Below are 23,319 nucleotides of genomic sequence, written 5' to 3' on the forward strand. Positions count from 1 at the left end.
AATCAACGACGAAACCGCGAGCAGAGTCTACCGAAGTGTGTTCTCGGATGAAGTATCCAAGTGCCTAGTTTTTTTTTGGAAAGTATTTGACTTTGAGACCTATAGAAGTTGTCCCATCGACGTGTAATGCGTCCACTATTGCACCGATAAGAACCCAAGTGTTTTGTGTCAATAAACAAGGCTCGGCAATGGCCTTGGCGTTTTTGTTGACCAGGCCTCAAGGCAGATCTTTAACTGATCACGTGGCTCCTGTCACGACATTGGTGCGATACCCCGTACCTGCCCGTCATACTCGTGGATCCCAAGATCTCTGGGTGGTCATTTGAACCAGCGACCACTGGCCTAGTGAGCAAAAAAACGGCTTTCATCGACTCCCGTGACCTAGTTCCCTTTGCCAGCACGCCGCCACAACCTATGTATATCAACTGACAGTCGTCGTCGAACCACCTGACCCAAGAGGTTAGGCCGCCGATCCATGACGCAAAAACCCATGACGCTGTGGAAACCCAAATATACGAATTCTAAACTGGCAGACAAACTGCACAGGAAGAGCAAACAAATTAATGGTTTGTGTTGGCCAATATCCATCAAGAATAAAATGTGCCTTGCAAACCGAATTTAATCGTAGACGAGCCCCACCGGAACTGGTACTGAGTAATATACCGAATCACGTTCCAAATGCTATCCGGTTGGGTGCTGGTTTATAATGTTGTACTCATAGCAAAGATTTCTTCATGAACAATAATCACGAACCTAAAATGAAAGAAATTTTAAATTATAATCAAGGTTCCTACTCAAACACTTCTCAAACAAGTTTAAAAACATTCCGGGTGAAAATTATTGACAATTCTGAAGCAGTGAACTGAAATTTTCGGTTGCTGTGATCAGGGATGGCATGCTCCTCAGAGTGAGTGCAAGTGTGCGCGGTTTTAATATGAAAATGAGCTGCACTGTGCACATTTTCAGTGCGAAATGCCATCCCTGGCTGTGATGAGCTGTGATGCTGCAAGGGCTGTCGGCAAGATCTGTCAAAAATGGATCACCCCTCATCACAGCGTAAAAAGCTGGATATCAGAATTTCCACCCGTGAAAACTCTTCTTGGGTGAGCGTTTCCGGTCTTAAATTCTGTCCAACGTTTCGTCGTCGCGAGCTGTTCATGAAACGAATGACGTATGCCATTGTGCGTTGCAGTCTAGTCCAATTTTTGAATCGAGAATAATCTGCCACAGACTCCCGTTTCCAGTGAATCTGAACACTCCGAAGTTCCTCGTGCGTTGTAGTCGTGAACCGTTGCTCCGGCCATGCCACTTCATCTAGGTGTAGGAATGTGGGTCCATTAAACCATGTGCTACTGGAGTCAAGATTTGGTCCGTCCTTCCACTTAGTCGCATCGTCGGAAACGTTTAGCTTGGATGGTACCCATCTCCACTCTTGCGGCTCGCTTAAAGTTAGAATCTCTCCTACGCGCACCGACTCAAACTTATGGAATCTTCGATAATCGGACCTTATCCACGCAGATACTGTACTTGAGTCGCTCCAAAAGAACCGATTGCATACCGGCAACGAATGATGTTCGAGAATGGTTGCTAGAAATCGTACTACACGGACGGCAGCCTTCAACTCGATCCGTGGAGAAGACAGTGTCTTTATGGGCGCCACCTTACTTTTGGCTCCTACCAATACTGTTTGGACACGGCCTTCGTGTACTAACCGGCAATATACAGCACAACAGTATGCACTTGCAGATCATCTACGCTGGATGGGAACGAGGAGAAATAGCATCTGGATATCTTCAGTTCATTGAGCTTTGGAAAGAGTTCAACCCAATAACGCTATTTTTAGACTAGATCTTTGTTGATTGGCTCATCTCACCCAGTTCCAGCAGCCCATGTCCCCTGAATTATTACTTTCCCATGGACGAGGAAGTGTGCGACAAGTCCAAGTGGGTCGAAAAGACTCATCACGACCTTGAGTACCTCTCGTTTTTTAGGAATGTGGATTTTAGCGACAATATATGGATTAGCATGGGACACAAAAAGACATTTTACTCCTGTACACTTTTTGAGTTCCATTTTGGTCCCATATCAACTGTGCAAAATTTCAGATCGATCGGATAAACTATATTTTAGCGCCAGCCATTTTAAGTTTTCATACGATTTAGTATGGGGAAAATCACTTTTTCAAAGAAAAATCGCCACAGGTTGCCCCTTAACCCCTTAAAATAAATCGATGAATGATTTCTGTTGGAAATTTTACGAGAAACCAACCCTCCGAAGACCGCAAAGCGATCTGAGGCATGCGAAAAAAGTTATTGACTGAAAACCGAATGGCATGCAAACGCTGTTTAACATGTAAGGAATAACAATAAATAATAAAATCTCGTTATTTTATCGATCGGGTGAGGCTTAATAACTTTTTCCACGAACGTCGCATCGATTTGCTGTCTTCGGAGATCTGATTCCTAGTGAAGTTTTCTACAGAAATCATTCGTCTACTTATTTTTGGGGATCTAGGGGTGACTCCTAGCGATTTTTCTTTGCAGGAGTAAAACTTCCCCATAGTAAATCGTATGAAAAACTAAGAATGGCGGGCGCTAAAATATAGTTTTTCCGATCGATCTGAAATTTTGCACAGTTGATATGGGACCAAAGTGGAACTCAAAAAGTATACAGGATCTTGAGTTTTTCCATTTTTTGTATTTTCCCATATAAACCGTGTACCAGGCTAATATGGATACTCCAGGTCAGCCATAGGGTAGTGGAGGTATTTTGGACCGGGAAGTGATTTTGGCCCACCTAGGGAGTTTTATGATATTTATCACATAATCTCTACTAAATCTTGGTACATTTTTATTGGAACACGAAAAGTATTCAACTATGTGATGATCTTTATTCTGGATGTCAGTTAAATATGCTGTTCAGATAAAAAATAGAGAAAATGTTCTCACTTCCAATGAAATGGACGGAAAAGCACCAAAAACAAAGAAGGTGACAAATTTGTAGTCGGTTTCGAAGAGGTATTAAATTATACAAATAAATATTTATTTCATGTGAATGTAGTTAGGGCCTTGTGAGAACTCAAAATAAACTGTTCTTAACCACGTTGGAGCGATAATATTTACTAAAATGGTGGTTTGAGGTATGGCCAAAATATGTTCAACATAATTAGATGTGGACATATTTTGGACCACCTGTCAGATCCATCTCTCCAGTTCCTTCTAAAGGGAGAAAACATTCATGCCAATTTCATGCACCTACTCTGAAATCAGATAAAATGAATAAGTTGAGACCTCCCGTGATCTGGGTTGTTATACGTTTATTTTACAATGAGATTGTTGTGGGTTCGATTTGTTCTAACAACTTTTCAATTTTCAGGTGTTCAGTCATCCAGTTTAGAAAAGTTGTGCTGCTCGGCAATTAGTTGATGACTGAGACAATGTGTTATCTAATGTATGTTTGACAAATTACGTATCATTCAAATTACTTTATTTTTGATGGCCTTTCCACTCATTACAATATGCGTGGAACGCCTTTCTATTTAGCAAAATCATTAGACTTTCACACTTCCTATGAAGCGTTACGTAATTTATGTATGGTGACTGACGTCATGCAAGAGTTAATGAATACACGTTTTGCGTAACCTTTTTTACATCGTACTACAATGCATAAAAACTGGCAATTGCAACAAAATTTCACCTTTTTACCGTTACGTAATTTTTAAACGTTCCCTGCCTCAAAAAATGAATAGAAAAGATGTAAACTTCACGTAGTTTTAACCCTCCAGGACGCGCGCCGTTGTAAAAAGTACAACACTACCAAAAAACCTCGCTTGTCGTATACCACGCGAGCGCGGTGCAGTTTCAGCTGCCTGATGGCGCGCGTCCTGAAAGGTTAACTATGTTTAAATTTTTGCTGAGGTGGCCTTCATTTCATCAATCATTTGAAGTTTAATTTGGTGAGCCAAAATATGTGCACTTGGTGGTCCAAAATAAAGTCAGGTGGTCCAAAATAGAAGCCCGAGATTCTTCGGGAGTTTTGATATTTCTTGTATTTACTACAACAATTTTGAGTCCTGTTTGGCCTTTCTCAACAGAAAACATGTTGCTCTACGTAATGCCTACTGAAATTATCCATATTTTGAAGTGAGAACCTTATTTTTTCGCTGAATTGTTCATCCACTTCTAAAGGGGTCCCTTACCCTACTACCTTGGAGTTCAGAACTTCACAATTTATGGCTATGGCAGTAGTTTCTCAATAACGAGAACGACACCTGAACCCGAGAAGGTCATGCAAGCACTCAAAGTGTTCAAGCGTGGGTAATTAGGACCATCTTTGGCGCTTTGCAGAAGAACGGTGAGTGGCGGCGGAGAATGAACTACGAGCTCGCTGTGCTCTACGACGAACCTAGCATCCGGAAGTAAGGCTTAATAAATGAATTAGAAACACTCATTACGATTGGAATGTTGTGAAACCAAAACAGCAAACTAGATATTATTACGACTGTGGATTCCATGTAATAAATTGCAGATTAGTGTGTACGATTCTGAATATCCCGAAGCTATATCACTGTCTCTGATTATATTCTCCAGTAAGTATAATAGATTATGCAACATAACTCTATATAGCCAAAACAGATACTGCAATTGCTGTAGATGCTAGATTTCAAACATCATAATAGTTTGGATGACCGTAGCTGATCTGATGATGTCCATTGAACATTCAGAAGGCTTATTGGACATGATAGATTACATATCGCAGCTTTGTATAATGACAGAAGCTATCGTTACACCCGTAGACTATAGAATTTAAACTCAAGAATAGTTTGTATGACCTAGGATATCCCGACAGATCTTATACTGTCTATTGAACTTTCAGAAGACTTACTGGACATGATAGATTATAAATCTCGTAGCTTTGTATAATGAAATAAGTTGCCGTTACACCCGTACACTTTAGGATGTGAACTCAAGGATAGTTTGGATGACCTACGATATTCAGAAATAAATATTCTGCATCAAACCCTTTTTATGCTGTTTAGCACATAAACTACAGAAAAACGTAAAAAAAACTATAATAAAAAAAATCCGGCTTCAAAGGGGTTCAAACCATCTGAAACCTCCCCAAAGCCCCTGGAAATCATTTGAAGCTTCCTAAGGGCTCTGGAAATCTAGAGAGATTCTCTCAAAACCCCAATGAAACCCTCCAAAAGCCTTTGTGAGCCTCTGAGCCCCCTGAAGGACAAACGTCATGAAATCCCGCTTCAGCGGTGCATCAGAACTTCAAACGCACAAATCTCACGAAGTAAGTTTCAAACAACAGTGCATTTCATTATTCTGTTCTTGCTCACTCTTAATAAGCTTAAAATAAGAAGATCAGGTGTACTGGTTTTGTTTACGAAGAAATTTGTGCCCTCGAAATCGTGAGTAGGTGCCAAAGTCGGCCATTGTGGCGGCCATTTTGGGACTCTAACAAGTCTGTCCTGAAACCCCATGCTGCTTCACCTTTAAAGCGGGTGTACAATTCTACCACCGTGAACAACGGGCATGAGAAACCGTCACCTTATCGCAGTCTCCGGCAAGATTCGAAGGAACTAGATAGATCGCCTCAATCCCTTATGCAGTTTTTATACAGTTTTTCGTTGCTTTCACTAGTCTAGTGAGCTTGTGCGGTCGACACTGTCGTACACCGCCTGGAAATAGATGAACAGATGGTGGGTTGGGACCTGGTATCCGCAGCATTTTCGGATTATTTACCGCACTGTGAAGATGTGGTCCGTTTTCGAGCGACTATTGACGAAGCCGGCTTGATAACTTCCCAAAAACTTATTCACTTAAGGTGAAAGACAATGGAAAATGATCTGCAATAGTATTTTATAGGCGACATCTAGAATTGTGATCGCAAGAAAGTTCTCACACTCCAACTTGTCATCTTTCTTATATGACTCCTTCCTTCCACTCCTCCGGAAGCTGTTCGGTCTTCCAGATCCGGACTATTAGCCGTTGCAGGCAGGTGGCCAACTTTTCTAGCTCCATCTTGACGAGTTTCGCTCTGATTCCACCCTTACCAGCTGACTTCTTGTTCTTGAGCTAGCATCCTCAACTTCCGTCAACGTGGGAGTTGACTCGTTGTTGCTCCTGCTGACGGAGTCATTTCTTCTGCTTCCTTGGTCTTCCATGTCTGCGTTTCCCGTTTTATTCAGGTGATCATCGTAGTGTTGCGTTCACCTCTCGATCACCTCACGCATGACTCTCGTTCTTATCCCTGCACATTTCAGCTCGCGGCCTTTGCCGGGGTGCGTTAAGCTTCTGGTGGAGCTTGTGAACGCGGTGCAGCAGTTCTATTTGTTCGAACTCCGCTTTTTCTAGGTGTTTTTTTTTCGCGAGAGGCAGGTCTGCTGTTTCCGCGTTCTTTTATATCAGGGGTTCCCAACCTTTTTGAGGTGGCGACCCCCTTTAAAAATTGTCAAAGCATCCGCGGCCCAATGAAAATTTTTAGAAAAAAAAATATGAATTATATGAACGAAACCGAGTTTTTTAGGTACAATGACGTGCTAGAAATTTACTGTCGGAGGGAATTTCGACGATTAATGACACTCACATTTCGTAAAAATGATGTCATGAACATTCAATTTGAATCATAGCTGAAAAATAGCGGCGTAGCCGAAATTTTTTTTCTTTTGAAGGCGTTTTATACTGAAAATTTGTTCCTCAAATTGTAGCTTTTGGTATACAAAATCAAAAATTGATATAATTTGGAATTTTTTTGGGTAGCATCGCGGCCCCCCTAGACTGGCTTCACGGCCCCCCAGGGGGCCGCGGACCACCGGTTGGGAACCCGTGTTTTATATCATTCCACGGGCTACCGAGTCCCACCATGAAAGCCATCGCTGCGTTCTTCTCTTCCAGAATTCTACACTCGTCGTCGAACCAATCGTTCCTCGTTGCACAACCCAAAGTTGATCTCACCTGCGTTGTTGATGCCTGCTTTTATCGTACTCCAGCAGTCCTTGAGAAGGGCTTCATCGAGCTAGCCCTCGTCCGGCAACGCTATCTAGAAATTCTGCACGTATGCGGTGGCGACATCCGGTTACTTCAGTCGCTCCAGATTATACCGAGGCGGCCATCGGTATCGTATGTTAAAAATCACGGAGCGATTTTAGCTCGTGTTTACCATCACCAGGTAGTGGTCAAAGGACTTATCAGGACGTCCAGACATCGGTAATGTCAGGACGTGGCCGAATCCGTCTGCCAAAGTGATCTCCACGTGCAACGACAACAGTAATGAAAGAAACTAGGCTTGTCCGGTGCTAGGCGAGTTTTCGTTTCGGCGAGACGTTTTATATAATTTGTCATCAAGAACAAAAAAAGAAAACTTGATTTTACTTTCATTACTATATGTTTACAACCTTCTCCCACAAAAACGTGTGCATTTTAAATGCAACATATCATCAATCAATCTCACGGAAATCATCACGCAACTCCCGAAATGATACAGTTTACAATTCATAATCGTGACTCGGCCACACCCACCACTCTCCTCGTAGGGTATCGCGCCACTTGGGCGGTGGCTTCTATATTCGTCTGTTTTCCACTATAACTCAGTCAATTTTGAAACAATTGACTTGAAATGTTGTACACTGGTAGATGCTATACCTATCTCACCACATTCCAAAAGCTGTGTCAATTGGTTCAAATTTGACTGAGTTATAGTGGAAAACAGACGAATATAGAAGCCACCGCCCAAGTGGCGCGATTCCCTAGTAGGTAGCAGTAGCAGCAACAGCATCAGTCAGTAGTCTAATCACTAAGCGAAGCCCTTCACCACATGACGCATAGTGATTCACACTTACCCGATCGCGCAATTATCTCATTTCTCCGACTTCTCCAATTCTACATCTACAGGCTACCTGGGAGGAATGCATGAATATCGACAACCTCACAAGTAATCGCTGTACTTTCTCAGCGGGAGCTTTTTTTTACTCTCTCACCTCACCAACACATAAAATGCACTGTTTGCATTCACACCTGCCGCCCCGCTGCGCTGTTTGCACATGCCGCGTGCCCGAGAGAGAGCTGCGGAACCACCTGAAGCCGAAGCCACGCGAACGACGACGACGCGAACCCATCACGCAGTCGCCGACGACGATTCCATCCTCTAGTTCTCCAGTTTGCATCGGAACGCGGCTGAGCAACGACTTGCTGCACCACCGCGCACCGTGGATGTTCGCGGTTTGCTCTATCCAGCTTCAACGCTCGCGCGCACGTTATTTGTGTCGGTCGATAATGCGAACTTAGCACAACAATAAGCACGGTCTCGTCGTTGGGTGACTCATGCAGTGGCGCGTAGCGCGGTTTCGCGATTATCATCCGTCACCTGTGTATGGATGGGTTTATCGCACGCGGGGAACATCGACAGCGGACGTACGTCACCTAGATATTTCGCTACAGCTGACAGGTTGGGTCGTCGATTAAGTGGATCGCTATGTGGCTTCCAGTGAATTGAATTGCAATACGTGTGAGAGTTGCAGCCGGGAGGGCAAAAAAAAATTGATGCGAACCGGGTAGAGAAGGCCGGGCAGCATCCAGATTATGGGTCTTCGATAATCCGGTTCGCTGGGAGCTACAACTTTCTTGTAACAAATTGCTAGTTGTGTACACATCGGGACCAATTATATGCGTTCTTGGGTGGAGTTGGTTTCGGAAAGTGTGTGGATAGAAGAGAAGCAAATGCAGAGGGGTGAGCTCTGCATGGTGTTTTTGAAGATAGTAGCAATTATGAGCTTCCTGGATCAAGTTAATAATTAAGGATCCTATGTGCAGTGCAGAAAAAAGTTCCCAATTTAATTAGTGTTCATCAGTGCTATTGTGGGAATAGATAGAGTGCAGATTCTTGGTGTTAATCCAACCGGGGCATCCCAAGACTCTGCCGCGGAGGACGACAGCTCACAGCATATGAATTCTTTCGCAGAGTTCGAGCGCTTCGTAGTGGGCAGACCGAGCGCCAGGCAACCGAAGGGAAAAGTTCATTCAAGCTGGTGCCGCAGCTTCGTTCCCATAAAAGGTAAGTTGATTTTCTGCCCTTTTCCTGTGGAATGCATACCGTCCGTGCCCCAACTGCAATGACGGGTGCGACGACGCCAACGACGACGAAGGCAGTTTTGCATGCTACCGATCCGGCAGTGGCAGTGTTGGCCGTCGTTCTATGTGTGCTGCATTACAAGCAGGTTATTTGCATTCCGTTCACTTTTATTCGATTTTTTGCTCGGGTTGCGAGCAATTTCTGCAACACTGAGACCAGCACACCACCACCGACTGGCGGGCAGCTAGTGGCACCCGACCCGATCCGCTTCTGCTTTGGTGACGGAGAACACCTTGTGGCAGGTTGCTAAACGCCAACCACCGGCGAATGGCTTGGAACTGTGGGAAGTTCTAGTTTTTATGCTGTTCTGTCGTGTGACCGTCGTGAGTGGTGCAGAATCCGAATAGAATTAGGTTTTGAATCAAATTTGATAACTTTTTGAATAGTGTTGTTCGATGATTCGAAAAATTGCAAATTGGTAAGCAAAGTAAATAGGAGATCATACGGCTTTGTCATCCATTGGCGATACATCTCATTTGAACGAATTCTCAGGAACAATGTTTCCATTACTTATTAAAGAGTCATGGAAATGTCATGTTTTTGCTCGTCTTGATGTAACGTTCCAACTGAAACAAAGCCTGCTTCTCAAATTAGTTTGCTATGATCACTTCCACAGTTATTACTGAGAGCTTCCTCTGTCTATGGCCATTTTTCATGCGTACATCGTGTGGCAGGCGCAAAGATGCTCTATGTCTAAGGAAGTCAAGGAAATTTCTTTAACGGGAATCGAACCAGTTACCCTCAACATCTTCTTCTTCTTCTTTGTGGCTCTACTGGCCACTGAAACTTGACCTGCCTCTCTTCAACTTAGTGTTCTTTGATCACTTCCACAGTTGTTAATTGAAGGATCTTCTTTGCCTGCCATTGCATGTGAGGCAAGCACAACATGCCCAGGAAAGTCGAGTAAAATTCCTGATCGGAATGGGAATCGAGCCCGCCGTCTCCGGATTGGCATGGTCTTACTGAATACCCGCGCGCTTACCGTATTCATTTTCCAAAATTTAAGGTTAATTTCTATGAAATTTCATGACACTTGCCACCTCTGGTTTCTTAATGAGACAGAAGAATATAAACCTTCTAAGAGCAAATCTACGCAGAAAGTGTTGTCGAATCACTTCCGCTTTCACTCTCGAAATTCTGTAACAATCGGCCCTTGGTGACTTCACCGCATTAGAAATCCAGTTGTTGGGACACCATGCACAAAATCTCCGAAAGTTTTTTGGTTTGTGTCTTTTCCAGTGGTGTCATCGAGATTACACAAAGTTACTCATTGAGTACCCAGGTCTTGAGGTCAATTTATAAAATTATTATATAATTTTGCATCAGTTGTTTTTATTCATCAGCAACTTAACCTAATTTACAGCTCTTTTGTCCACTAGGGCACTGCGTGAGCGATTCCAATTGGTATCTGCAAGTGCAGCGCCTAAATGTATTCTATTCTACATTCTACAACTGTGCTATATCGAACTGGTTGCCTTTGCGCTGCTGTCACTTTTCTATCCTGTCCACGGTAGAATGAGGAGTACGAGGATGTTGATGTGTGGCTCTTGCTCCTTATCCAGTCCGATTGGGTGTCCATTATGAGTAGCCGTTAGCCGATATCCAGGTTTCTGGGTCCGTTAGAGCATATGCTCAGAAGAGGGTCAGGTGTCAGCCGCTCTCGGGGGGAAGAGCAACTGACGAAATATTGCAAGTGCCGGGGCTGGGATTGAACCCATGACCATCCAGTTATGAAGTGAACGTATAACCACTACGCCACGGGCCCCGCCAAGGTTTTGCATCAGTTTGTTCGTTCGTTCGATCAGGCTAAGGCCGAGGTGGCCTCTGCTGTACATAGTAGCCGTCTCCATTCCACTCGGTTCATGGCTGTTTGTCTCCAGTTCCGCACTCTGCGTAGGGTCCGCAGATCGTCCTCCACTTGGTCGACCCACCTAGCACGCTGCGCTCTTCGTCTTCTTGTACCGGTCGGATGACTCTCGAGAACCATTTTAGTCGGGTTGCTATCCGACATCCTGATTACGTGACCCGCCCACCGTAACCTCCAGATTTTCGCGGAATAGACGATGGTTGGTTCTCTCAGCAGCTGATGCAGCTCGTGGTTCATTCGCCTTCTCCAAGTCCCGTCTTCCATCTCCACTCCGCCGTAGATGGTACGCAACACCTTCCGTTCGAAAACTCCAAGGGCGCATTGGGCCTCTGCACGTAGGGTCCATGTTTCGTACCCATAGAGGACGACCGGTCTAATCAGCGTTTTGAAGATAGTTAACTTCGTGTTACGGCGAATTTTATTCGATCGTAGAGTTCTGCGGAGTCCAAAGTAAGCACGATTTCCTGCAACAATGCGCCTCTGAATTTCTCTGCTGGTGTCGTTGTCGGCGGTCACCAGTGAGCCCAAGTACACGAATTCTTCAACCGCCTCGATTTCATCACCGTCGATATAAATTCGGGGTGGCGGGCGTGGTGATTCCTCCCTGGAGCCCTTTGCCATCATGTACTTTGTCTGCGACACATTAATGGCTAATCCAATTCGCCTGGCTTCACTCTTTAGTGGGATGTACGTTTCCGCCATCGTCTCAAATTTACGAGCAATAATATCGATATCATCAGCGAAACCAAGCAGCTGAACGGACTTCGTGAAAATCGTTCCACTCGTGTTTATCCCCGCTCTCCTAATTACACCCTCTAAAGCAATGTTGAACAGCAAGCACGAAAGACCATCACCTTGCCGTAACCCTCTGCGAGATTCGAAAGGACTCGAGAGTGTCCCTGATACTCGAACTACGCACATCTCTCGATCCATCAGTTTACGTGTCTTAAATTAAGGTACAGTTAACATCGTGCTAATGAAAGTTCGTGCTCATAAAGGTTCAAAGTTTGAAAAATTTCCCAATATCCCCTATGGCCAAATAAACAATCACTATGGCCATAACTGGTACACCTGCCCTGAGCAAATAGTTTCTCAGTGAAATTATAAATTGTTTCCGCTCTACTGGATATACATAGTCATTTCATAGAAAAACGATATAGTGCAACTCCGATTATCGTAGGGTTTGTAGTTCATCGAAAATAATTAGGCCCGTATTTTTTATTTCGTCATTAGGGTGACCAATTTTCAGAGAGGGTGGTCCTAAAAATCAAGGTTTTTAACCTTCACGTTCCGACCCCCATCATCTCATTTTCAAAATGCTGGGCTTAGGGACAAAACGTCGAAAGACAAAAGGTCGAATGCCAAAACTTCGAAAGGGACAAAACGTCGAAAGGACAAAACGTCGAAAACGTCGAAAACGAGTAATCTAAGCAAATAGTGAGTTCTTTATTCTTTAAAAGTATACTCATTCTTTCACTTGTATCTGCCAACTAGTACAGAGGGAAGCCTTCCTGAGGCTCCCAGAAACAACACCTCAGGGTCAGCATGTTCCTTGACCAGTTCTTCGTGGGTAGGGAATATTCGCACTGTCGTATATAAAAAACTCACATCACGTCACGTTAAGTGTAAAATTATTTATTCCCGAACTTTCCCGGTTTTTCTTCTCTTACTTCTTTGAGGCCCCTTCTACTGGCACCCAGTGTTGCATTTGAATTAAACGCGAGCCAAAAAGGAACTGAGCTTGGATGTGTCATCGAATCAAGGTGCTGCCCTAGGACTTTGTGACGCATCTGCATACATGCGTTGTTGCGCGAATATATGCGCCACAATGAAATGGGACATTTTGGCATCGGGCATTAAGATTCTGCACCGAAATGCGGATTTACCGGTAATCCACGGTGACCGAACTGGTTCCCCCTCTCAATAGAGGGTGACTTTCTGAATCGAATCAACCCAAGATTGTTAGAATTTGTGAAAAAACTGCAGACATATGACCATTTAAGTTTACCAGGTACCAGGGTGCCATGTTTTTGCGGGTGCAGTTCTTGATCAAATTTTGAACTGAACAATGTTCAAATATGTTTGATCGCAGCGTGCCGTTTTTGAACTTCAACGCAAATTGATCGCGTTCAAATGCAACACTGCGAGCGGCACATTATCACAAATTTCCTTCCACACATTTTTAGCATTACGTCACAGCTTCCTTCAGGGTGGCTCCTATGCACTTCGATGTTAGCCTCTAGCTATCATCTGCCGGATCTCTGGCACTTTTAGAGTGGCGATGGTGATCATCGGGTGCATTGTTCCTTCAAGGGCGTCTGGTTTGGTTTACGGCACGACTTGCCGGTATTTTCCATCCCAACGTATGGGGTGGGAGGAGTTCCGAAGTTCTACTTGAAATAGCGCGATTTTGACTAGCTCCGCAATTCATCCGGTATTCACAGAATATGGTACTAGTACAACAATGCTAAATATCCTCGCAATAATCTTTACTCAGCTAGTGGTTTCAACTGCAGCATTATAGAGTGCAAAATGAGTCACTGACACTGACCTTCAGCGTTCGGGCAGTGACCCCAGATAACTTGACAATGTTTGTGTGTCCCCGTTAATCAGTTCGTCAACCTACCATCTTGGTGGATCTACCGTATCACCACCCCTCTCAGGCTACCAACAGGATCGATTTAAATTCACACAAAATTTAAAAAAAAATCCACGCTGAACTGTGAACACATACATACTTTTCGACGTTTTGTCCTTTCGACGTTTTGTCCCTTCGACGTTTTGTCCTTTCGACGTTTTGGCATTCGACGTTCTGGCATTCGACGTTTTGGCATTCGACGTTTTGTCACCCATTCAGGGTGACCAATTTTCAGAGAGGGTGGTCCTAAAAATCAAGGTTTTTAACCTTCACGTTCCGACCCCCATCATCTCATTTTCAAAATGCTGACATTTCGTCAATTTCCATTCAATTTTTTTGAAGTCGCCCTCTATCGAGCATAAATTAGTGCAAGTTTATTACAATGAAGTGGTCATGCAATATCCGGAACTATTCCGGAGATATTCCGGATTGTACTGCGGTCAGGGAGGGTGCCGAAATGACTAAAAATGATTATTTCGAGTGCTATTGTGTTTGAACCATCGATTTTCAGCGGAATTTTCATTGCGAACAATAAAACACAACTGCGATAACCAGATTTGAATAAATTGACCTATCCGGATCACCGTGCAGGTTCCACGGGGGCCTCATTTGGGACACTTCTGGTTTTCATTCAAAACATGTTGTGCGACGAATGACTGAGTCAGAAACGATACCCTGAAGTCTGTACTAACTAATATGGTTACCCCGGAACATCTAGCATAGGTTCCAAGGGGATGACATCAGGGACATTTCTGGTTTGCGACTTATCAAACTTATTGATTTTGAGAGAATGGGGCAGAAAAAAATGACTGCAGTATGTAGCAGCTGATATGGCCGCTCCGGAACACCTGAAACACGTTCCGCGGGGGCCTCTCAAAAACAATAGCACACGAAATAATCACTTTTAACCATTTGGCAAAACAGAAACCCTCCCCCACTCCCTGACACCAGTACAATCGGGAATATCTCCGGAATGGTTCCGGATATTGCATTGTCATTTGAGTGTAATAAACTTGCGCCAATCTATGATCCATTGAGGGCGACTTCAAAAAAATCGGATGAAAATTGACGAAATTCCAGCATTTTGAAAATGAGTTGTCGGAGGTCGGGTATGTGAAGGTTAAAAACTAGGGATAGGTAATGTCTGAGACATAACCGCAATCTGACGTAGGACTAATCATCGTATGCATGCAAATGCTCTACGAATAAACAATATGCACTTTTGAAGTATTTATTTCGTACAAGCTAAATATGAAAAGAATTAGCTCGTGCATTTCTAATTGAATATAATAGGATGGAAATGTTGATGTTTTGGAAAGCAGTAAAACTTTTAGGGCAAAAAAATGGTCGTCTAGATGCAATTGTACAAGCTTATTCATCCGTCGAGACAGATTTTTAATTCAATCCGTGAAAGAATCGAGGCCCCGTCGGACGAAAGCGACGCCACTCGCAAAAATCGACCATCGGGGCGGATTTTCCTTTGCACGGAGAAAACCAGATATGCACCGTTAGCATACTTTTCTATTCACCTCTCGCTTCTTCTGCTGTAATTTGTATGCATTGAAGGCAATTCGATCGGTTCACCCTTTGCTAGGGTAAACCGATCGAAATGACATGAATGCATAAAATTTACAGCAGAAGAAGTGAGAGGCAAATTGAAAAGTATGCTAACGGTGCATATCTGCGTTTCTCCGTGTGGATTTGCTGCTGCCGCTGCCGATCAAACCCTGAAAGAATCGAGGCCCCGAAGGACGAAAGCGACGCCACTCGCAAAAATCGTTCATCGGGGCGGATTTTCCTTTGGATTGTGCTCTCCAGTCGCCGATTGATCCGAAAAGAATCGAGGTTTCATTGGACAGAGGGCGGTCCCACCCGCTTACTCATCCGTTGAAGCGGATCTTTTTTGGGATCTTGCTGCTTAGAAATTCGTGTCCGTCCGCTTCTGTGTGTGCCGATAAAATGGTCGAGATGAGTGGTGTGCGCCACTTATATAACTTACGTCGTGTCGCCAAGCATCATTCTGATGCTTGGCTGTGATTAAGGGTATGCGGTATAGGATTTTTTCAAGGCGAAACGAAACGAAACGAAATATAAAATTTCTGATACGAAGCGGTACGAAACGAAACGAAATTCAAAAATGTTTCGTGAGATCGATACGAAATCCGAATTCGCTCGGTATTTTTCGAAACAAAACGAAATTTCCGAAAAAGTTCCGCGGAATTTTGCAGTTACATAAATTTTGTGCGAGTTGATACTACGTGTTTGTGGCAGCTCGAATTGCATTTCCATAAAGACCCTCATCCCTTTGCTTCTTTTGCTACAGTGCCACTCATATTTGATTTATTTTTTTTTTTTATCTATATGGAAAATTTGAATAATTACACCAATAACCTAATAAGATTGCTCGAATGTCTTAATAAGAGCACACCAATAATACGTTATATCATTGCGACTATGCCATAAGATAATCTAATGCCGATTGTTTATCAGAAACCTGGAGCAATGATATGGATGCATCAGCCAAATGTTTACCAATCAAGTTTTGTTGAATAGCGTACCTTCTAGAAAAAGCCTAAAATCTAAACCAAAAATTCATAGATGATTGAACTTATCAGAAAATACCCAGTAAAACTCATATAGAAATTGAAAAGAGTACTTAACAAATGCATGCGCAAATTAAATGTGAAGGCATCCGCAAACTTGGAATTCGAAAAATATATCACAGTCATCTCTAGGTTATTAGGTCAAAACTTCTATCAGATAGATCTTGACTATAGTGGACCTGGTGTGATAGTTAAAGTGCATGCCCTTTTCGCCGAGGACTTGGGATCAAATACCACTCCCAAAAGCTATGCAAAATATGACTTCTACTTTCGGGTCTTCCGATTCGAGGCTGTAGGTCTAGAAATCAGCGAACCTAGGGCTAAACATAGTGTTACAACATTTGAAGAAAAAAAAAATAAAAAAGATTTTCCAGAACTATTTAATGTATGCATTTGAGAAAAATCTCACCTAATATCACCAGCTCAGAGTATGTATATGAATAATGTGATGAAATCCAACTAACAAACGAATTTTCTTACCGAAATTTAGTATAAAAGTTGGTCGCCCGCACAGTGATGTTAGAGTTTGTCGTGCTCATCTAACCTTTTGACATTTTCAATTCACTTCTGAAGGTATTTGAAGAAATTCGTCAAAAAAATATTGGTATGAATCCCTACGATCACCTATTTTCCACTAGAAATACTTCCAGAATTCCACTACAAACTCCAACATCGATGTCATCACCTGAACATATATTAAATAGAAATTGAACAATTAAATGAAAACATGATTTAGGATTATCTTAAAACTCCTTTACGGTTTTTTTAATTCATCCAAATATCGCCAAAGTACTCTTTTCAGTGTCTGCAAACTTTCTCAAAGAGCTCTATGAAAATCAAAACGACGAACATGATTTTTGTAATTTCTTATCAGCAAAAGTTCAACCGTGTACGCTTCGTCATACAGAATTGATGGAAAAACTTTTCATTATTTTTTTTCAAGAGACATATTTTGGGAGAGCTTTCATGTTTTCTTAGAACTTTTGCTAGTGTATCCCACACCCTATATCTTCCGTTCCTAATAATCTCAATTGCTTTGCTTAAAATTCCTGTTGGGGTTCTAAACTGACGACAGGAACTAAACTCGCGTTTTTTTAGCATTTGGTTCAATCACAAAATTCAACCAAAATATTAAGTAAGGTCCCGCATACCGCAAATGTTGAAAGCATATCTATTGAGAAAGATCTTGATGGTAGATCCAAGATAAGAAGTATATTCGATATTGTTTCTGTCTTTATAATAGAACCTGGGAGTGGTTTGTTTCTCGCCATTCAAGATGTTTTTAAACACTTTTGAGTATCTTGAGATTAGCAAGATCTTCGATAGATGATGTGGGCATTAAGACTATGTAACTAACCTTCGTTACGCCCGCTCAGTCCCATAGACTCCCAGCCCACTCAGGGTAGGCTAGTTCCGCCGAGGTTTTGCAAGAAGAGGGAAAAGCGACGAATGGTCTATTAAATGACGACTTTATTAAAAGTCTTTAGTGTCCCTACGGTCCTAACTCCTACCTATTGAACAACGTGGTACTTACAGAAAGTGTGTGGTGTTAGTGTAGGGGCCCTGATGAACTCCGCCTGATCGTCCCGTTGGCCGGTGCCGCTGTCACTAGGCGCTCGTGTCCTGTCCGGCCGGAATTGGCCGATCCGCTGGTCGGTAACGCTGTCGCTTGGCGCTCGTATTGCTCCTGTCCGGCCCAGATTGGCCGAGTCGCTTGGAGACCTGCCGCCCACTGTTCGTCCGCTCACTACGGCCGCGTGGGATTTCCTGGCCCGTCTGTAGACGTCGCACGTGTCTTGCCTGGGGGTTTCCAGGGCCTGTGATCCACCCGAAACCTGATGCTGAAGGCGACTGCTCCCGTCACTGGTACGCTTCACCGGAGTTCGTCCGGAGAATGCGTTACGCAGTCCCAATCTGGAGCTCTTCACTGTTGGCCACGTCACTATGGATCTCGCTATCGATTAATGCGGTCTTCAAAGGACTCCTTCTTCCGCCTTCTTCCGCAACTTCACTATACAGGTATACTGCCAATCTAACCTGGGAGGATCGAGTCCCGTCCCAACACTTGCTAATAACTTCTCAACAACTTTCCAACACTTGTAGCTTCTATCGTGATCTACCAGAAAGTGGACGAGCTTAGGTCTTGGATCTCATTCAGAACCGGCGAATAGCCCTTTTCCCACGGTTGGTAGCTATCGAAGTGCTAAACTGCATCGGATACCAGGCGCTGTCTGCATGGGGTGTTTTGTGGTCGTGCTGTGTTGTGTGTCAATTTAACAAATTGTGTTCTGTATTTGGTGTTAGGCTTTAATTTGACCGTTTGCCGTCCTCCAATCTAGCTCGTATGGAATAGCATGGGTTTTTGTTTTAGATTTGCATGGTTTAAATAAGTTCTATTATTTAATCTATTTATTTATTTTATATTTGTCTTAAGTATTTATTACCCTACTATCTAGCTAAGTATATTCGTTGTTTTTCCTCTTATATGAATTAATTAACTGAGTTTTGACTGAAAGTCGCTGAAAAAGAGTGGACATCGCGAAGCGACTGGTCACAACTATTTATTTGTTTTCGAAATTTATTAGACATTTCGCGGAATTCCGTTTGATTTCGCCAAAATCTATTTTTTGGAGACGAAATTTTTAGAATTTGGCGAAACGAAACGAAATTCAAAATCATAAATTTCGCCTAGCTGAATTCCGTGGAATTCCGCGGAATTTCGTTTCGAGGTGTATTTGGCGAAATCATTCGGTATACCGCATACCCTTAGTTGTGATTGGTTGGCTAAGACAGGCCTCGAGTTTTTACTAATTTTCAATAGTTGTTTGATTGAAATCAATCGTTTCCTCCTATTTGCAGAATTGCTGGTAATATTTCTTATCATTTGATGAGAACATATCGAAAATTAATTCATAAATAACTAAGTAATAGGCGTTCAAAATCTCCCCTGCAAACGTAACGGTCTCGATTTTCAGAATTTTGAAATGACACCCGGTATAGAAAAGAGAGACGTAGTCCTACGTCAAAACTAATTTTTTTCAAAAAATCATACTGCCCATGATCGCATAGTTGACGTAACCACCATTGACAATGTCAGTATTTCCAAGCTAATATCTATCGCATGTGAATAATTGTGACCAGTTTTATTCAACAGAGCACATGATTTAATCACTGGCTAGATGTCAACGGGAAAAAAATCTTAAAATTTTATTCATTGTTAAAATTTCAAAAGTGTGTTTATTCATTGTTAAAATTTCAAAAGTGTGTTGAAAAATACAGTTGCGTTTACGTCAACTATGCGATTATGGACAGCATAGCTTTTGAATCAGATAACCGATTTTAAACTTCTTTTTATTTTGTGGGGTTTTTCGTCACCGTTGAATTTTATGTTTCGAGATTTGTTGATTTTTTTCGGTGACCGAAAAAAATCAACAAACCTCGAAACACACATCTTTTTATTTTGTTTGAAAGCTATAGAATTTGTAGTTTTCAGAAAAAAATACGTTGAAGGGGCCAAACTATGTTTTGATGCATATTTTTATCAGAAAATTTAGGAAATTTGGGGTAACAGATCAAAAATCAGAGATGTATGTTTTTTTAGTTTTTGAGATATGATTTTTTGAAAATAATTGCCAAATTTTCCCATACAAAAATTTTTTTTAAATTTGAATATATTTTGAATCCTTATAAAACTATGGATACCAAAAACATTACGATTCATTCCAAAAGGGCAATACAAGGCATAGTTTTATCAGGATTTACAATATCAGCCAATTGGCTTCTTTAACGGTGTTGAGATAATTCCATATTCTGAATCGGCATGCCAAACTGAGCCGAAATCCAAATTTTCATGAATTTTGGTGCCCGGGAACCTATTTGAAAATCAATTTGAAGTTTGTATGGGAGCGATTTGTCGAATCACCCCTCGTTGCAGTTTGTACTGGCCGGAGCTGTCAAACAGTTGCCCAACTGTCAAAAGGTGATTTCACAAAATCTCTTTGAAATTGATTTGAGGTACCAAAATGAAGTTATAAAAATCTGAAAAAAATCATAATGGCTCAGAAAAATGTGCTCTTTCGTATAAATTAAAAAAATCAATACATTTTTCAAAATTTAAAAACCCAATTTTAGAGCAGCTAGTGTTAAAATGTATGACTCTCTATATTCAAAAAAACCACATCTCAAAAACTAAGAAACATACATTTCAGATTTTTTGATATTTTAAGCCAAATTTCCTGAATTTCCTGATAAAAATTCAAAACCAGGGTACCCCTTTGGTCCCGAGACCATGAAAACGTGAAAAAACTTACATAATTGCACATTTTTTTGCACCTAAACATAATTCGGCCCCTTCGATGTATTTTTTCTGAAACTACAATTCAAAAGTTATGATTTTTTGAAAAATTTTAGTTTTTAAAAACCTTGATTTTTAGGACCACTCTATCTAAAAATTGGTCATCCTAATGGCAAAATAAATAAAAAACTGGTCTAATTATCTATATATATATATATATAAATGCAGTGGCATACGTGGGACCGCGCATAACTTGCGAACGGATGGTCCGATTTGAGTCGTCTAAGTTTTGTTCTGTTAGTTTTCACCCAAGGAAGGTTTATGAGGCCTAATACATGGGAAAATTTAGAATTTTTGAAAATCGGGTTTTCATACAATTGGAACGGGGACTTGGGCGCTTGGCTAGGGACTTCAAACGTCAAAAAACGCAGTAGGCAAGACAAAGTTTGCCGGGTACAGCTAGTTTTCGATAAACTACAAATCCACCAAGCTTCACGACATATAGTTGCACTATATCGTTTTTCTTTGGAAGGGCTGTAAATATGAGAAAATTGCCTTGGTGTTTTTTTTTCGATGTTTTTGTGTCCTTCAGCCTCAGAAAAAGCGACAAAGGTGGGATTTTTCGTGTTTTTAGTAAAAGGCGGCCATGACGCGCACGCAGGGGGAGGGGGGCGCCTACTATATGGAATATTAGGTCTCAATCCCCAAAAGCCCTCCTTTGGGTACGAGCTGGAAGCTCTCATGTAGAGGAACTTATGTATTTTTGGTAGATTTGTTCTCTTCGTCATGAAACCCGTAGATCTCAAAGTTGGCTTTAAATCTTTTGTGATATTGGATTTTTTTCCTTCGCTTTTCCAAATATTAAAAAATCTGCTATGTCGTATTTCATATGTTTGCAAACCACAGGTGTAAAAAAAGCTCTTTTATGGAATGGTAAATTGATTCAATTGATATTGTTGCGCCCACAAAAGAAAAACTTCCATCCTGATACATTGATTATTGATTGCGCTCATCGTTTAAGCAAAAGAGCCGCTTTATGATTTTTGAAGGGTGGAAGAGCCTTTTATGTTGTCTTTAGTGATTGCTCATGTGATTTTTTTACGAAATGTTGTGCAATTGTGAAACCATATAAATATAAGAAAAGTTACCTGTGCCATTTTTCTAAATGTTGTGCTTTCCCTAATCCTCCCAAAAAAGTCGGAAATTCTTCCATGAATTTCTTTTGCAAATTCTTTAGAACACCTTACATGCATCGCTTCAGAATTTCCTTTAGAATTTCCACCGGAATTTGGGGAATCCTCCAGAAGTATCTCCAAAAAATCATCTAAAAGCTTCCCGGGGTTTTCTTTAAAAAAAATCTTCATTAGATTTTCTCAGAAATCCATCTGAGAATTCTTTCAAGAAATCATCCACTGATTCCTTAAGAAATGCATTTAGTGATTCTTTAAGAAAGTCAAAGGCTCCTCCAATAATTTCTCCAAGGATTTCTTTAGAAAATCTTCCACAGATTCCTTCCCAAATTCTTATAAAGATTACTCCAGAAATTCTTCCAGTTATTCATTTTGAAATTTCCTCGGAGATTCATTCAAAAATTCCTTATGAGATTCCTCCATAAGTTTGTCCAAGGATTCCAAGTCCAAGGACTTGGATGGATGTCTACCAAAAATAAATTCCTGGATTCCTTTAGTAGAACTTACTCCAGAAACTCCTCTGGCATTTTTTTTTTTCATAAACTCTTCCAGGAATTCTTTAAGAAATTCCTCTAGGGCTTCCTTTAGATATTCTCTCTCCAAGAATTCTTTTATGTATATTTCTATGGGTTCCTTCTGAAATTCCACCAGGAATTACTTGAGAAATTCATCTGGGGATTCACTTTAGAAAAATCTTCGGAAATTTCTCTAGGAATTCCCTCAGAGTTTTCTACACAGATATTTTAGAAAATATTTCAAAAATTTTTCAATAATTTTCCCATTTGTTTCTTCAGTAAACTTTCCAGATATTTTTTCAGAAATTCTTTTAGGTATCTCTCCAGAAATTCCAACAGAGATTTGTTCAGGAATTATTTTGGGGCTTCCATTGAAATTAATGTGTCCAGAAATATCTGCAGAGATTCGTTCAGAAAATCCTGTAGAAATTCCTCCAGAGATTCTGGCAATTTTAACCTTTAGTGATTCAGGTAGAAATTCCTCAAGAGATTCCTACATAAGTTCAAACAGAGATTCCTTGAGGATTTCCTCTAGATATTTCTCGATGTCTGGCATTTCCTTTAAGGAATTCCAATGATTTCTCCACGGATTCTTTAAGAAATTTATTGAAACATATTTACTAGCAGTTTCTACGCAAATTCCTTCAGATTTTTTTTTGCCTATGGATCTTTGCAGACGCTTATCTATACGTTTCGCCAGCATTTTTTATTTCAGAAATTCGTCCACAGATTTTACCATGTTTATATTCAGAAAATCCTCCAATAGTTTTATTAAAGGATTTCTCCAGAAATTTTTCTATAAATTCCTTTTTTTTCTAGGAAATCCGGCAATAACACTAGTTTACAGCATTTCTGAACTCGGTAAGCTGATGATCGTTTTTGGTGTAGAATCATGCCCTGAGTTCGAAAACGCGAAGGAAAAAAATTACAGTAGAGCGGAATTTTTTTCGACTTTTCATACAAGGTTGATGATTTGAAATCGATTTTTGTTCTATTTTTAAGCAAAGTTGCTCACTTCATACATTTCATTCTCCGTAACCAATGCTCCGATTGGGCTGATTTTTTTACTGTAAC

At 41.5% G+C, this 23,319-nt stretch overlaps 1 protein-coding gene across 9 annotated transcripts in view; it reads left to right on the forward strand.

The window, feature by feature from the left end:
* LOC109413045 (serine-rich adhesin for platelets) overlaps positions 1-23,319 on the forward strand; it is a 384,895-nt gene that overhangs the window by 83,626 nt on the left and 277,950 nt on the right. Inside the window, exons 1-2 of one of the 9 annotated variants that reach the window (XM_062854513.1) lie at positions 8,156-8,454; positions 8,648-9,060. The exons of 7 other annotated variants lie outside the window; for them this stretch is intronic. The gene's annotated coding sequence lies outside the window, so the exon portion shown is untranslated. Of the gene's footprint in view, positions 1-8,155; positions 8,455-8,647; positions 9,061-23,319 lie in introns of those variants that run through there. One more of the 9 variants, XM_062854514.1, reaches the window with a different exon arrangement.

The sequence above is a fragment of the Aedes albopictus genome, chromosome 2 (genome assembly GCF_035046485.1).
Source record: "Aedes albopictus strain Foshan chromosome 2, AalbF5, whole genome shotgun sequence".
Classification (NCBI taxonomy): Eukaryota; Metazoa; Arthropoda; class Insecta; order Diptera; family Culicidae; genus Aedes; species Aedes albopictus.